This window comes from Protopterus annectens, chromosome 2.part0, assembly GCF_019279795.1.
Source record: "Protopterus annectens isolate FY-2018-M chromosome 2.part0, PAN1.0, whole genome shotgun sequence".
In the NCBI taxonomy this organism is placed as follows: domain Eukaryota; kingdom Metazoa; phylum Chordata; order Ceratodontiformes; family Protopteridae; genus Protopterus; species Protopterus annectens.
The window spans coordinates 1,474,570,634-1,474,589,545 of NC_056728.1; positions in this window are offsets into that span (position 1 = coordinate 1,474,570,634).

The window sequence follows — 18,912 nt, forward strand, 5'->3', positions numbered from 1 at the left end:
AGGAGGAGGTCCCGGCCTGGAGCACTGGGTGCCAGGTGCACTCACCAGCTGAGGTGGGAGAGGTGGGTCCGCTGGTACCCGCCCTCCCTGTTGTCCTATGTTTAGCAGTATTTTATGGTATTTTGGGTTAGAAACAAACAGCACCATTCAAAATTAGTTGTAACAGCATGCATCAGTATTCCCATTAACCAAACACACATGAATTCTGAACATTGAGCAGTAAGTATAACACATGCATATTTAGAACAACAGTGGACATTCCAGCAGCATGCAGAGTTGATTGGTGGCAACAGGCCATCAGGTTTGGATATGTGAACAGGGCACATGCATCAACATACATGCAGATATGTATAAACCAACAGGACAAATGTCCATGGGAATTAATTGTGAATACACATACCCAGTTTGGTGTGGAATGGCATAATTTGTGAAAATAGGGTAGGGTGGAGAAATATTACATTAACAACATAAACTACCTATACATATACTGTACATTCCTAGTAGATGCAAATATATATCCCCTACATGTATTAGTACAGTTTCCTGTATGTAACCTTAGGAATGTTGGTGATGGGGATGTTACTGCTACATTAATATACATTCCATTTTTATTCATATATGTTCATATCTGGCTGTGTTCCGGTAAAGCATCCTGCTACATTTAATTAATATGGGTCTAGACAACTGTGGATGTTCAGCATTTCATACAATCATACTATCTCCATAATGCAAGGGTACAGCAACATATCCAAATTGTGGGACGGACACAGTCCAGGTTATGTACTTTATTAAAGACATTTCACTCTTTCGTTGTGGCTGTCTCATTCATTTCATTATGTAGTGAATGCAGTATACCTTTATTCCAGATGTATTACAGATTTCTTGGTAGCTTCAAACTGTCTTTCTCACACTCTATCACTTATTTTATATTTACATTTCAGGATAGTACTTAATTCTAGGCTTTATTAACATTTATTACTGGGTTACAACAATCCTTTTAAGTTGACTCACTTATTTCATATGGCAGAATTTACAAGGATGTATTCAACAGTTGTCTATTCTTTGTCGATTGATTACAACACTCATTTTCAGGCTGAAGCAGTTATCTGATATTACAATACAGGTGGAAACTCTATTTGAGACTTGTTTAATCTTTATTACTGGATTGCAATACTCTTTTCCAGGCTGCATCACTTATCTAATCTTACAATACTAGCAGAATCTTTCTTCTAGGCTTATTTGATCTTTATTACTGGGTTACAACACTGAACTCTTTTACAAGCTGTCCCACTTATATTCTATAACAATACTAGCAGAATAATTACTAACCTGCCTGGTGGCGCAACCTCGACAGCCTATCAGCATAGGCTTGCCGATTCATGGAACAAACACCTGCAGCTGTAATATAAATGAAGGAATATTGTAACATACCTATCCATACTATAGGGTAGGATAGCATTTCTTACATACTTAATTACATGGATACTTAGTAGTGGGGCATTGGGCATTTGGTGGGCCTCCTGGATCCATCAGTTCAGTTGGTCCTCCTTTTGTCGCTTCAGGTCCGCATGGTGGTGACGGACCTGTTCACCAGTCCTCCGAATGCCTGTGGCACTGGTGAGATCATGTGCCAACTGGTTCCATGCCTCTGCCTTATACGCTCCCCATTGAACCTGGCCCTGCATGAGTTGCGCATCATGATCATGGACTAGGAGCCAAACCATATATTTTGACTCCTCAACACCCCACCTTTGTGCTCTAAAGCGATTTCCCTCTCCTGCACCTGCCATCCTGACTGCAAATGGGTACCACAATCAGTTATGGTGTGTATTCCCGCCTATGGAGCTTATATATGCCGGTTTTCCCGCACTTATCTGTGATTGGCCATTTTGGATATTTCTCTGCTTACAGTAAACCTGCTTTGTCATGGTTATATTTTCCTTCATTCCTATATGTATGGTAATACTGTATTTCTCAGTACAACTGTCATGGCTTAGTGGTTCAGTACTTTGACTATGGTGTACAGTATCCGTGATCGATCCTTGCCATTGATTTTTTTATTTTACTACTGTCTAGACAGGCTAGTAGGTGTGTCTGTGTAAAGGCGACTTTGCTACAGCTTGCCCAACGTTGCCCGACGGTAAGCTGGTTGGCATGCTGCGCAGCTCCGCGCAAACAGCTCACACTGGGTAACACATTATTTAGCCATAAGCACTCATATTAAGCTGGGTAAACTGCTGCCCAGCTACGGGCACTCATATTGAGCTTGTTAAAGCGCTGCTCAGCTACGGGCACTCATATTAAGCTTGTTAAAGTGCTGCTCAGCTACAGGCACTCATATTAAGCTCGTTAAAGCACTGATCAGCTACAGGCACTCATATTGAGCTTGTGAAAGCGCTGCTCAGCTACAGGCAATTATGATCCTTTTTATATCTACATAATTAGGTTTTGTTCAGAAATACATGGGCCATTTCATTACATTTTACTTAAATTAAATTTTTATATATCAGGGAATTGTTTCATACTTATTTAAAGAAAAATGGAGGGGGATGTTGTGGGGCTCGAACCGTGACTACCTATTCTTTGGGCAACATCTGTACCGCTACGCTATTGCTACTTTGCTTAATTTGCATATGTAGATCTTATATGCTTTTCAGTGCTATATCTGCTAACTGTGGTTGACCAAAGGGCATACCCATGCAAACGAGCGCAAATGCGGGCAAACATTTTGGAAGTTATAAAAAAAAAAAAGGAAACTGCTATTTTTTACATTTTACATATTTTCAGTAGGGTTTAGTCTGTGGGGATGTGTGGTGTTGTGTTCCTTGACATTTCAGCGGACTCGCTCATGGGTGTTTACTTTCAGGACTCTGACTCTTCTGGGGGCGTGTCCCTTTGCTGTACTCGGCAATTGGACATGCCCCCTACTTTCCTACACAGACCGTGTTAGACTTGGATATGATTCAGCATGCCCTCATGAATATGCATGGCATGCTGACGTCATACCGTTCAACTGCAGCCTCCGAGTAAGACATATTAAGTCTTATATGGAGGTTTCATGAATCCGGCCCTTTGACTTCTATTTTGTAGTAATAGCTTTTATGGCAGCCACCAGAATTAAACTTAACAAGTATTTACTATGACTATTCAATTCCTATCCTGTATCCCAACTCAAAAAATATATTTCCTTAGTTACATCCATTTGCTTACCCAATATTTATGACAGAGTACTCTGCTGGGAATTTTTCAAATCTGCCAACTTATTATACTCCCAAAACATATTTTCCCAGTTACCTCTTTCTTCTCAATCATATCACCAACATTTGCTATCTACCTGAGTAAAAATTATTTGGAGTCTGCTTGGGGTATAAAAATACCTATGTAAACACTTTGAATCAAAAATGCTTAATCTTCTACACTTTGTTTTCTTATTGATGCTTCTAGTATACAGCTGCACCACTTTTATTCTGTTTTAGTTGTGTTCCTCTAGGTAAACTGATGATGTTTATTTTGGCTAAAAAGGTACTATAGGAGTTGAGAATGGCTAGATTACTATATGAAAATCCTAAGAGAAAAGTTGCTGGCCATTTCTGTAGAAGAAGGTTGGTAGCACCAATGATTATCTGTCTCCAGTGTGACGCACATTGGACCCCTTGGAATGATACCAGTAGTTCAGCCAATTGTTCAAGACATCTTTTGTTTATACTAAGGAAACATTATGGGTGAAGGTGGGATGCTTTTCTAAACCAATTTCACACTAGCACTGAATGCATACTCTGCGAGTTCTGTTAAGTTTTTTTCTTAAGTTATTCTAGGGGTCTGTGTTGTAAGACATTCACAACCACATAAGCAACACTCATGATGTAGCTATAGCTGGAGAAAAGGTCTTGAATACTCAAGGCACCTGCTATATTCTGGCATCTGCGAGGCAGCTTACTATTACACTTTGCTAAGCTGAGTAGGTGTCTTACTATAGAGTCATCTATGACTAGGACATATCCTTCTGTTTTCACTGGACCATGATGGGCTAGGACAGTGACACTTTCTGACTAGAGTTTGCGATACATGGAGAAAAAGTGTAGCATGACAAGTCACATTGTGTTTGTGTGTGTCTTTCACCTCAGAAACTTTCTAGCCTAGGGAAGAGACGTATTAGATACCTGAGCATAAGAACTGCTTTTTGGTAAGTGGCATACAGGTGCAAAGTGGCTGTGAGCACTGACACTTCCTGAGTGACTCATATGTATCTCACTGAGAGTCAGCATAAGTAGGTTGGTATTTGCATTTCTCTCACATGAACTTTAGTAAAGGCAGAAGTAGCTGCCTTTCCGTAATCTATAAGAAGTTGGAGCACTGGGTCATGTTTCCTAGTGGTAATAGTCTGGCATCATAGGGTGGGTGTGTAGTATATTGTCCCATGATCCCAGAATAAGGCATATAGATGCTGAGCCGCAGTATAGTGATCTGGCAAGAGGGTTTAACTATATTAGTAACAGCCGTACGCTTTATGACCATTTTATTGTTTTTGCTTATGTGACTTTGTATCTAGCAGAGGGTTTAACAACATTGGGACTGATGCCCACCTGGTGCAGTAGAGTAGCTCTTAGCTTAGCTGAATGATGAAGGTTACAGCTTGATACACCATTTTACCCCTTAGTGCTGACTCACTGGTTTATCGGTTATGCAGTTCCAAGTTAGGATTGTCAGAAATGTATAGTAGAATAATATAGTGACAGGCTACAGTCACAGCTTACTTCTAATGACTTGGGTCAGTGAAATCCACTGTGACCCACCACTGCATAATGTGCAACTTATTTCAGCCCAGTCAAATGGAGTGAGATGGTGTGCAAAGCAAATTTAGTACAGAACAGATAAAGCATGTAGCCAACTGAGAAATTATGTATTTCAAATCCAGACATGTTTGAATACACATAACAGCAGCAATATTACTGTCTTTCAAAAAACAAACAGACAAAAAATACTTTTGTAGTGGTTTTCTGGTGGTCTTATAATACTAGGCACACTATGCTGCACCCAACATAAAGCAGCAAAACTGTATCTCAGCTGAAAAAAAACTGCAACAAAATATGCACCATCTTCGTCCTGTAAGGACTTTTTTTAAAGTGAAATCCAATGAAGTTAGGTCACAGTCAGTTGTAGAAGATGCACAATTGTGCAACTCAGAACAGAACTACCAAATGGAGTACAATGTCATTTAAAGCAGACCAGTTTAAAGCAAAAACAGATAAAACAAGTAGCCTGTAGGAAAATAACGTATTACAAAAATGACAATGTTGAAATGGATGGGAAAGCAGCAGTATTAGTTTCTTTCACTTTATACCAACTTCAAAATTTTGAATGGCCTTAAAGCACTAGGCAAAGAGGAAGTAACAGACTTCACAGAAACCCTGCCAATGAACAGAAAAATATCTAGCAACATGAAAGAAATGACACATGCACTCTCATTTTGTGATGATTAATTAATTTTAATTGCACTTTTATTTATTGCTTTTTGGTGACAGGTTGATTTTAATTATATGCTCTTTTTTGTTTACACTTGGGACTTAAAGTTGTGTGTTTACTAACTTTTGAAAATATGATGATGGTCATGAAGAAACTCTTGTTTTTATCTACATTACTCGGTGCTTTTCATTCACCCAAATTACTGTCTGATTGGGCAACTAGGACTTTGTTTAATGCTTCATTTCTCAGTGATAGCACCGTACTTTGGAGCAACTGACAAGTTGCACTGTAGTGTCATTAACAGAAGGTGACAGAAATGGTTGTTTTTCTAAATATACTGTGGCAAAGGCAGATACCATGGGCCAGATTCAGGAAGCCTCCATGTAAGAGTTATAACTCTTACACTGAGGCTGCAGTTAAACGGTGTGATGTCAGCATGTCATGCATATGCATGAGGTGCATGAGGCATGCTGAATCACACTGTAACTCTTACATAGACCGTGTAAGACAGTAGGGGGTGTGTCCGTTGGCAAAGCCCTGCAAGCTGACACGCCCCCGGAAGTCTGTAATGGCTGAAAGTAAACAGCCACGAGAAAGGCCATGGAAGTGTGAATAAACACACTACACAACACATGCCCCCACAGACCAGCAATGTAAAGAGTGAACAGATGTTATAAAATGAAAATAAAAACTGTTTTATTTTTTTTAAACCCCGTAAATGTTTGCTACTGTGTGCACTCGTAAAGCGGGTGTGCTACTAGCGCAATTGCAGTTAGCAATCAGTGGAAAAGGATATAAGAACTAAATATGCAAAGTAAGCCAAGAAGTAATAGCAGAGCGGCAGAGTTGTCGGCTTGAGAGCAGGCAGGCAAGGTTGGAGCACACACAACACCCTTTTTTTTTTGGTAAATAAGCACTAAAAAGGCCCCTGACAGTATTGTACAAATGTAAAAGTATTTCCTTTTGTAAAATGGAATGAAATGAAATGGAGCATATATTTCCAAGTAATACAAGAATAAAAATTGTTAGAAATGTACTGAAAGCTAAACTGCAGTGAGACAGAGTGCCCGTAGCTAAGTAGCGTTTCACAATCTGCAAATTGCTTGCTCAGAGCTAAGCACTGGTTTAACAGGCTCAAACTGTGTGCAACTAGCTGTGCTTAGTTTAACATGTGTGTTACTAGCCAATTAAGGTGTAACCCAGCGCACACCATTTGCGCGACGCGCCCACAAGCTAACTGGTAGTGCGCATGCGTGAGCTCCGCGCAAACAAGCGCAGACCTGGTTTTAAAGTGCTTAAAAGTGCTTTTGGCATGTTTGATTGACAGGTCCTGAAGTCATTTCTAGACAGTCATAAAATTAAAATTCAGTGGCCAGATTCGAATCCAGTATACCATGCACTAGAGTCAAGGTACTAAACCACTAAGCCATGACAGCAGTACTTAGAAATGCAGAAATAGCATATATATAGGATGTAATCCAAAATGATGCATGATAAAGCAGTTTCTGTGAAGTAGATACAATTCTAAACCGGCCAATCATAGAAATGTGCGGGAAAATCAGCAAATATAAGCCCCATAGGCGGGAATACACAGCATAAACGATTGTAGAATACACCTGCAGGCAGAATGAGTGGAGTAGGGGAGGGGCGTTGCTTTCGAGCACAGCGGTGCGGCGTTGAGGAGTCCAGATACATGGTCTGGCTCCTAGTTCACCATCATGAGGCCCAACTCATGCAGGGCCAGGTCTCATGGGGAGCGTACAGGGTGGAGGCATGGGACCAGTTGGCTCATGATCTTACTAGTGCTACTGGGATTCCACGCACTGGTGAGCAGGTCCGTCACCACCATGCGGACCTGAAGCGACGTAAGCAAGACCAGTTGACCCAATGGCTCCAGGAGGCCCGGGATATGCCCAACGCCCCACTACTGAGTAAGTTACATTTTACTTATGTATGTAAGGAATTCAACTAGCTGATACCATGGAGATGTGTATCCCAATATTACTTGTTTTGTATTACAGCTGCAGGTGTCCGGTCTATGAATCGACAGACACATGACCGCAGACTGGTGCGGCTGCACCACCATGCAGGTTAGTAACCCCACCTAGTAGTTGTAAATAAATATTATAGTGTAGCATGTAGCAGAACACTGCAGTGTATTGCTTAAAAGTAATAGAATGTGCAAGCAGCAAGTAAAAGTCTGCAGGTATGGCTGCAACAAGTTCATCAGTATGCAAGTGAAATTGGAAATATAAGTGATAGAAATAAATAGTGCTGTAATGCAGATGTCCCACCATTAATTAAATGTAGTATAACCTGCAGTAGTCTCAAGAGTACAGCTTCAGAATCTGAGGTAATCACATGTGAGATATATCCCCTGTTGAAATGCTGAATCATGACAGAAGTGAGGCTGCTGGAAAGTGTTGGAATCCCCACAGGTCTAATATGTGAACAAAGCCTAGAAGTACCAACCTGAACTGTGAAATTGCAGGATGTGTGAGAGTGACAGAAAGGGTCATGTATCAATGAATAAAGTAGTAATAACACCTGAATATATAAGCGTCAGTGTGGTTCTACAGAACTAAATGCATGTGGGAATTAAAACTTAACATCCCAAACTGATGTCAGTGTGTCTGACTCTTGAATGTTCAGGCCAAAATCTGTATATGGTGATCACAGTCAGCAATTTGCAGATAGAATGAATGATTGTCTGACATACTAAACATCCATAGTTGTCCCCTGCCCTGTCATCAAAGTGTAGCAGGATGATGTATCTGATCAAATTCAAAATAACTAGGATAGTGATGTATCTGTAACAGGTCTAGCATGACAGTCAAGTAAAAATCATTTGGAAACTATCACCCACAAGTTAATTGTGTTTCTATTACAAATGTATATCAATGTATAATTTATGAATGTGTCATCATTTTCTTTCTCCACCCCACCCTATAATTGCAAATTAAAACCCACTAAATATTGGTATGTGAACATTTCATTAACCATGGACATTTGTCCTGTTTCAAAAATATATGCATGTCTGTTGTTGCATGTGCCCTGGTCATACCTGCAAACCTTCAAACCTGATGGCCTGTTGCCATTAATCAACCCTGCATGATGTAAGATTGTGTATTTCCATTCAAATAATGCATGTGATATTGATATGTCCGTTGTTCAATGGTGTTAATATCTGGGTGTTTGTTTAATGGGAATACCAATGCATGCTGTTACAACTAATTTGAATGGAATAATATGCCACTAACCCAAACTAACATAACATACACAAACCTAGAATGCTTGGGAAGGCAGGTCCCAGTGGACCCACCTCTCCCACCTCAGCTGGCGACTGCACCTGGCACTAGTGCCCAGGCGGACCCTCCTCCGGTGGCCCTGTGCCACCTTGGTGGAAGCGCTGCAGGATGGGGCCTGCCCCTCTGCAAGCGTGTTTGGAGGAGCACGTCCACTCACCCTCCAAGGTGTCCTGTCTGTGGTGTGAAGGGAGATCCAAGACTCTGTTCTTGGGCCCCTACGCCAGCTTGAGGCCCGGGTGGCACAGCTTACGGGCTTGCCCGTTGTCCCGCCTGCACAGCCCCCAGCACAGCCCCATCCTGGGCTGTGAAGGAACAGTGGCAACTGCCTATGGGTGGGGATATCAGTTCCACTGTTGCCATCTGTGGGCTCATGTGTCTTGGATATCCCAACCTCCGTCCCTGTCAATTGTGTAACCCCCCCCACATGTGTCATACACCGCCCCTGTATTTGTCTTGTCTGTCTTGTCTGTTAACCTACCCAACCTACCTCCCCAGCTATACCGACTACCTCACCTGACATACCACTCTCACCTGATTAAAAAAAAGGGCACTCTGTACCCACAAAAATTATGCCACATACATAGTGTCCATAGTTGCACACATGTCAAGCTGGACATTGAAACTAATAATTACAATTGGCTGTACAACAGGTATTAATGTTGTCCTGACACACACACCTCTCTCTCAGGGTGGAAGGTTCCAAATTTCACACCAAATTGCATACAAATGCACAGCTGTTGCTGAGAAAGACATGGGCAGCTATGGGCCTCACCTACATCCTTCCTGCAAATTCCAAGCTTGTTTCCCTACTGTCTTATCCTCTTTGTGACCCCTTTTTCACCACTTTCCTGTCACCCCTTTTTCTTTTGCTTTCAAAGAAAATAGCTAAGCAGGGTGTGCGCTTGTACGGAGCTCAACGCCAGTGCGCATGCGTGAGCTCTGCCAAGCAAATGAGCCCAGACCTGGTTTTAAATGCTTAAAAGTGCCTTTGGCACTTTTGATTGACAGGTCCTGTACTCATTTTGAAAGAAAAATAAATATCCACTGTCAGTCTCGAACCCAGGACCTTGGTAACACTAGTCTGTATGACTTACCACTAAGCCATGCATCTCATACAAGAGTATAGTGCTAAAATATATATAACATGTAATAGTAGGAATCAATATAAAGGGAATATAGGATGTGTACTACCCAAAGCATGTCAGGTAGATTTTTAATGCCTGAATTACTGGATTCCATACTAGATTAGTGTTCACGGAAACAGCCCTGCTAATTGCTAGCTTGTACATAATAATGTAAGGTAATGTACATATATGAAGGTATGTATATGCACACATACATACATACATACATATATATATATATATATATATATATATATATATATATATATATATATATATACATATATTAATACATATGAAATATAGTGGTAGGTGTCAGACTCACTACAGGAAACAGTGAAGATAAATGCAGCAACCAGAATCTGCAATACAGCCTGACTCCTATGAGACCTACTAACCCCTTTAACTGCTTAAAGGTGCCTCCAGCACTTTGATTGATAGGCTCTGTACTCAATTTGAAAGCAAAATATAAGCATAGCTAATAAGTCTCTCCCTACCACAAGACCATTGTAACACTAGTCTGTATGATGACCCTACCAGTAAGCCATGACTCTCATACACAGAATATAGTGCTAAAATAAGTGGAACATGTAATAGTAGGAATGAAGATAAAAGGCAATATAGTATGTGTACTACCCAAAGCATGTCGAGGCAGACTTTTACTGTCCCAATTACTGGATTCCCATACTAGTGTAGTGTTATGAGGAAAACAGCCCTGTAAAATTGTTGGCTTGTACCCAATAATGTCAGCTAATGTACATATATGAAAGTATGTATATGTACACACACATATATATATATATATATATATATATAGCAATACATATAAAAATATAGTTGTGGAGGTGTCAGTATGCATACACACTCACTACAGGGGAACAGGTGAGGAGAAATGCATCAACCTGAATTTACAACACAGCATGAAGCATGAGAGGCGTTACTATCAACCTTCACACTCAAAGAACACTGTCAACAGCATACCAGCATGGTCCACGCCCTTACCAATCTGGAAAGGCGAACTAGCCTACATCTCACATGCTGCTACCCTTTTATAGCACTATCCTGACCAGAATCGAAGATGAGACATGCAATCAGTACACAACTGACTGCATGCAATTAACATGGAAATGCTGCCTTACAATTGGTGCAGAGGCCATCACATGGACCTATGCAGATACCTACAAAAGCATCAGTACCCACACTCCACACATGCAATGCAATTTCATTTGCACAAAACCGACAGAGAAAGAGAGGAGAGAGAGACAGAGAGAGAACAAAACAGAAATAAATACAGCCAGCAACAAAACCAGCAGCAGCAGCAAAGCAGCCAAGTAGCACCACTGACACAGCAGCAACAGCTGCCACAAACACAGGTAATGCAAAGTAGCAGGTTAACACTGCATTTGCTGTGACACCTCCAAATGTATCATAGTTCACTATCTATAGGGCTATGTTCATGAGATAGGTTGTGTGTACATAGTCCTGAAATATATACATATGTAATATTGCTGTACATGTTGTCCATACTTAAAACTTCCATAGCTTAGAACACAAGGCCAGTTATGCATATGATGCAGTAGTTCCCAGGGTCAGTAGAGGTTCCTCCTCATTGGTGTGGGACCACTGTGTATGTATGGCACTGTTCAGTACATGTATCCTGTAGTATGGCCAGGGATTAATATCAGTCTGTAATGTGGTGCTATGTCCTCTAGGGGTGAATGGCGATTATCACACACACATCCAGGGATACCATTTTGTAACAGTGATGCTATGTGTTCTGCAATGTTGAGGTGGCCTCCTCACCTGGACATGTGAGATGATAGGGAGGTTACGAAGTCATCTGTGATAACTAATTCCACTTGTGTAGGAGAATGGGGGGGTACCTGCACCTAAACTGTCTGCAGCTTAATGTTGCCAATATCTGTGCATGTGGTGAATGTGAAACATCTTAACACTGCTGACCACAGATGCCTTGCCTTCATGTGAATCTGCCCTGTGCTACAGTAGCCTCCTGCTATTGTTATACAATAATGCCTGTATCTGTAGTCCACTGGACATGATAAATAAGTGGTGTGCATATGGTCTGGGTTAGATATGTGTTTGCACAGTACATGCACCATATGTGGGATGTCTCGTAGTAAGAAACTTTGTAAAGGGGCCAGCAGTGTATGTTGTAGCTTCCACTGGCCCAGTGGGCTGCATGGATAGCATCCACAGTCCTAACTAGTGAATAACTGTGTAATTACATGCATACATAGCAAGGTAATGGTGTACTGTGCTTGTGGTGTTGTTGGGATATGTATATCAGGCTGAGTAATGTGTGTCCACATCACAGTTGGATGGCAACACACATACAGTATGTAAAGGGATGAACACCCAAGAGTGTTTCGGGACGTGTTGCCTGTGCAGAAATATCTGGCCATTACCTGTGCATCCCCCACAACACACACACATGCAACATATGGCAGAAGTGATACTATAGCAGTACACATAGGTTCATAGAGTTCTACTAGACTGTTGCCCTAGGCATTGATAAGCCTAGTAGAATGTGTTTGTCTTTGCCACCCAATTAAAATTTATGCTGCTATGCCCTTTTCCGTGTTAGCGTTTAGTAATACTGTGCCTCTATCTAACAGTGACGAAGTGATACCCGGGATACAAACTATGATCTCCATCCACTCATCAGATTCCTATGGAAGAAGAGTCAATGAGGGACTCTGCCTAACCTGTACTGTGAGTTCATTACAGAGTGAAGGGGAGCCTCTGGAGTTAGGAATATGCCCTCAGCATGTCCTATTTATGTCAGTGCTAGGTTCAGGTCTCCTGGCGTGTGGCTGTATGGGACTTTGATTTTCTGAGGTGCAGCATGTTCATTACTTCTGGGTTGGACATGGCTGTATATGGCAGGCACAGATTGCCTCTGAACAAGCAGTATGCCACTGAGTCCAGCTGGATTTTCTTTAACTGTGCAGCATATGGCATCTGTTTGAGCCCTTTGATCCTCTTGATGAGGTACTGTTGGGCTTTACCAGTTGCTGTAGGTGTCTGGTTAGGTACATCCCAAAAGATTTGCATTGTACTCAATTATAGGCCACCAGTGATGATGCACTGGAAGAGTAAAGAGGCACAATGACCTCCTGCCATACATGTGAATCCCTTCATGATTGGGGCTGGGCTATATAACATGTCTTTCAATCCACGTTGGCCATGTGGTTGACAAATGACAGATTGCTATCAAGTTTGTTCCCCAGGTCCCCAATTACGTCTTCTGTACTCAGTGGTTAACACCTATGTGGTACTTTGCCACCAATGTGGAGGTGTGGGAATCTGCATGTGAATATTGATACTACCCTCCTTTGTTGTCTGGTCCAAGTGTTGGGAGGACCGAAGAATGGTAACAGAGTATAACTTGTTAGTGCTGGTGTGCTCCTGGAAACCCTGAAACAGGTTTCTGTTACCTGCACAATATCGATGTCCAAAATGCTAAGTAGAGTTTTGAGTTGCAAGTGTATCCTGAGGTCCTAGACTTCTGGTGTTGAGTAGCATCGCTCTTGGTTCCACATCGCTTGGCGATACATATGGATGTGGGATTGCCTTATATGAGCCTTGCCTAATAAAAGGCACTATGGGTGTAACAAGAGCCTCTGCCAAAATCCAAAAGGCCAGGGTGACAGGTGCAAGCTGTCCCTAGCAAAGCTTATCGTGGCTTGTACAGCATATCACCCCAAGATGACAGGCATTGGCTCACCTGTGAATGACACCAGTACTTCATTCAATTGTTGAAAGGGATCATCTTGCCTTGATATTGTATCATTCTTGGTGAGGAGTAGATGCTACTCAAGGTCAGGGTCATACTGTCATGGGCTACTGCTCAGAGAGCTCCTTTCTGTCTCATGTCATGTATGATCCAGGGAGGTATGTGTCAGCGTCATTCACACCAGCATGGACATTGAGTGAGTCATACCTGTACTTGCCTTGGAGTTGCTTGAGTGTTTGTGTTAAGGTGGCGGGTCATAAGTGTGCCGACATGGTGGCTGCACACTGTGACCCTCTCTCCTCGCTAAGCCTGAGTGAACGTGATGTCAAGGTATTGCCTGATGATAGAGGCACCTATGGCTACAGGTGTATGAGGTGTGTTGTTTACTGTTAAGGGCTGTGAGTGTTCAGCACATTGGCTTTGTGGAGATATGTGTTGCCGCGTGTCTGTTTTCTGTTAGTAGTAGTTTGCTTAGGTGTATTGTCCACTTTGGAGGTCTCTGCTGCGTGAGAGCAGATCTGTGAGTCTGAGCATCCAGAGTATGTTTTTGTGTGATTATGTGATGTTAGTTTGCTGTCATTGGTAGGTCTATGTGAGACTGGGAAGTGTAGTGAGTGTGGTTTTCCTTCTCCCACCTGACTGGATTTATAGCAGTATTAGAGTAGAAGAGCTAATAGCCTCCAGTTTGGTATATGGTTTGCATCACTCACATGTGTTTGAATTTATTTGTTAGGAGGGAGGGTTGTCTGTGTACACATGCAGCTGTTTATAACACATTGCCTCTGGATTACCACTTGCTCACCAGCCTGGACTGGAGAGGAAAGCTGACAACTGACCTTTGGACATACTAGAATACTATTGTGAGATTCGTAATGGAGTGAAAACAAGGAGTCCAGTGGGGAGTGAGGTTGTACTGAGTAATATTACCTACTGCTGACTGATAAAACAAGCTTCCAGTGAGCAAGTGCCAGAGTAACCAAGGTGCAATGTGTATTTACCAATTAAAGTAAATGCAAAAATGACAAGCAGTCACTTGCTGTCTGTGTAACAAGGAAATCTGCATTACAGTAAGCAATGCAGATATCAGTAGTGGCAGGTCACAGAAGTGCTACGAGAAGCTGTGTATTGTATGTGGAAGTAAGCGTACACCCGAGTGAAATAACAAGCTAACAGATAACAAGCATACTCAAACAAAGCTAGATTCAGGAGGCTTGGATGTAGTGTTTTGCTACAGCAGAAGCAAGTGTGTACCAATGTCAGTGAGATACAGCTCAAATATGCAGGCACTATAAACCTGAAACCAGAGGTTCCCCAGCTATGAATGGCAGAGTACAGCCTATTCTCACACAAGAGTGCAGACCACAAACCTTGTTAATGTTAAATACCTGGCCTGAGAAGATGATACACTGCTTATACCAGAACTAATACCTTGGACACTGGGCTCTCAATCAGCAGTTCCCAACTTATAAGGATAGAAAGCTATGTGTCCTGCCACCACAGTAACGCCCACAAGCCTCCCCTAATATTAAAACAACCAGCTGGGTCTGAAGGCCCGAGTGCTTAATCCAAAAGACTTAGAATGATAGCTACACTTCCAATCAAAGTTACTGGCCAAGCAGTTATAAGTACAATTTAATACTCCTGTATAGGATGTATTACCATATATTGCTGAGATACTATGCTGATAACCTGTTTGTGTACTTTTCCAGAGTGAATATAGGCTCCGAAAAGGAACCCCGCCTACTCTGCTGAAGAGGGATGGCGTGATCCACCAGAGCCTGATGGTGACATTCCTGCCATCCTGTTTTCACGCACCACGCTGCAGAATCAGCAGGAGAGGTCTGCACCTGTGTGCCCAAAACCCTTGTTAGCAGGATAAATGATGCAACAGCATGCATGAGGGAGGACATATGAGCAGGTGGAAACATCACTGCAGTGATTTGATTAGAAATGCCCACCAGCGTGCTGCAAAGATATCCGCAGGCAACAGAGTTTGCCACAGGTGGGTGGGGTGGCCACACATCCCCCTTACACACCAGACAGGAGGGGCTACTGCTAAGTGTTTGTGGATCAGCCCCCAGAACCCAACAACAGCATCAGTCATGCATCATGATGGAGAGTTGGATCCACACAGCAGCCAAGACTTACCCGGCGATGCAGGTAGATCACCATATTGTTATTGTTACTAATTTTACATTTGTTGGACTGGGCTGAGTCTAGCTGGATATATGTCCATTTTCGGTAGAGGCCTGGGGAGAAAGCTCCACACATAACATAATAAAGGCAGACAGACAGAGTTGTTAATGAAGACATACAAAATAATATAAATATAAATCCAGCTTCATTAATAAAATCAACATACATTTGGGAACTCAAACAGTTTTAAGCTCATACACAATGTTCTAATAGGTTTCAAAGCCAATTCTACTAAAACATAACTTGATTATGCAATAAGGCCAAAAGCCATATAGATAATAGTTAAAGCTCAGAAGGAGTAGAGGCAGCAGTAGAAGGAGTATGAAGTAATATAAAATAATAGGGAAGAGGCAGGGGAGTCCAAGAAGGAAGTGAGGGAAAAGAAGGAAGACAGTCAAGAGTCAAAGAGAATGGGAGAGGGATGGGAGAAGTAGGTCAAGAGCATAGAGAAAGGACAGCTTAAAGGAAAAGAAACAGGGTAGAAGATAGTTTTATGCACAATGGAGGAGTTAAAGGTAAAAGAGAGGGTGGTGAGGGGAAGTTATGCAAAAGATTACTACAAGAACTCTAAAGCCAGTGGTTTTGGAAGCCACAGTTTGAATTGTTGTTTGAAGAGTAAGGAGTGACATTAAGAGTTAACTCCTTGTATGTACATATGACTATTTCTGTACACTATTTAACCATTCATGCATAAGGGTGCCGCCCGCGTGGTATATCTGTCATCATGATATGTAATGGTGTGCATGTGTGATACAGACATTATGAGCAACTGATGTGTATAAAGGGAACTGAGTGTACCACTGTACTGTATCATGTGCAAAACAAATGGCACACTTGTGCCCCGCCTGACGATACTTTTTCACATTTTCCAGGTCCCTCACATCTATGCTTAACTGAGGCAGGCCATACATGCTGGTGAGTGTGTTTGTAACGATACCCTGAAAAAAGCAATTTATAATAATACTAGTAAGAGTAGTAACAACTCCTGCTTAGTATACATGCTGGTGAGAGTGTGTTTAATAATACCTGCAATACAGTTGGACAACAATAGTAAGAGTAGTGTAACTCAGTACTGATGTGTTATTATTGTTTACTGTGGGGTGTGCATGTATGCAAGTGTGCCTGTGCCCATGTGTGCATGTGTGTGTGTGTCCATGAGTGCATGTGTCCTTTTCTGAATGTGTGCATTAGTATTGCCCAAGTGCATCTCTGCTCAAATATGTGTTGAGGACCGTAATCTGTGTTCCCTGTTTTTCCTCCCGTAGGTTCTGGTGCTGCTCTGGTGACCCATGCAGCAGGGAACCTAAATATTGTTACCAGGTACTGATGATGATGAAATGTCTATAATGGTGCAGGAAGTTGTGTCTGGAATCACGCCATTGGTCAGCCAATTGACAGTACACAGCTGTCAACCCCTTCAATACGCTTTTGAGTCATCCTGCCGTTACATCCTTTGTCTGCCATTGTCCCTAGGTGATGGACAGTATGCAGTGGGCATAGATCAGGGTAATGTGGTACCTGTGGTACATGCATCCCCACAAAGCAGCCATGAAGCAGGGTCCTCAAATGGTACCATGCAGACCAGATGCGAATCCATGGAGTTCTCGTGGGGGGCATCAAAATCGTGGCGTGCTGCCTCTGGCCGGACGTGCCCTGGGAGGTATAATCAACCTCCACTATGTTTCAGAGGTGTTATGCAGGCGCGAGGCACGTTATGGAGAGGTACACCAGACAGGGTCTGAGGGAGCTGAGAGCATGTCGCACAGCCGATGACAGATGGCATGCGTGGCGTTAGCGAATGCTATCGTAAATGGCTTCACAGATATGTCGTTGACCTTGAGGCGTGTGGCCCGAGGACATACAACAGCTGCTCCCACAACCAGGAATAATCCATGGGCCAGGGGCGATGGTGTGCGTTTAGCCAGACGTTGGCGTGGCGTATGCCGGCAACAGCACCAGCTGGCAGTGGCGCCAGATGACAACATGGCCCACTCACACCTCAAGTGCCAGCTTTTGGCCCCAACAGTATGCTGGGTCTGCATGCTGTCATCAAAGAGGCAGCCCAGGGGACCACGTGCACGCCGAAATGGCTCTGGACGGTCCCAACGAGAGACTGTGTCCAGTCAACCACTTACTTCCGATGGCGGTACCCAGTCTGGGTTAAGTACGGGATCTGATCCGTAGCACCCTGCCAGGCTACAGGTACGATGTCCATGCCACCACAGACACTGATCTGGATGACCTGACAACGGGTGCAGTCTGTGGCTGTCCACAAAACCCTGTACTGCATGGCAGCCATTATGTGTTACCCAATAATGGTGCTTACACACATGCAGAAATTTAACACCTAGGGAGCAAACACATACACACACACACTGCCAACACTGGTTCACCCACTGTACTGCTGCCCCTCACAAACACACATACACACATGTCAATTGGTGTTACCAGTGACACCTGGCTTGGGCATACCTAACCCACACCCTGTGCATATGATGACACTGTGCCACCTCCTGCATACTACAACATTGGTGCAGGAAAAGGTAAACCGTTGCTGATGCACAGAGGTGACCCCATAGATGTGTGCATTAGTAGTAACATATTTGGTAACTGTTCCACTGTTCCACTATGATTGTGTGTATATCCCAGCATTCCTGCTGCAGTAACTGTATGAATGTCACTGAATTGTTATCTGCACACCATACTACTTACCAAAAGTGTACCAGCTGCACACACCATCACACATTGCTACCATTGACTATAGAATGTGCATCATGTGCTTGTTATGTAGATTCAGCTATATGTATCTGTTCTGTCACACATGCATTTACGCACACACCCTGCTACCCCCACACATGCACACGCTCACCACCATTCCCATTGTTTATTCACCCTGCATGAGTAGCTGTCTATACGCAGCCAGAATGGTACACATTTTGAAAAAGTGCACTTATGTGGATTACTGCTGATTTCCTCCTCTCCTGCCTGTACTCTGCACAGGGGTTATGCAGAACTAACCTCATTCAGTTTAAAATTGTGACATGCATCCAGGTACTTGGCCCAT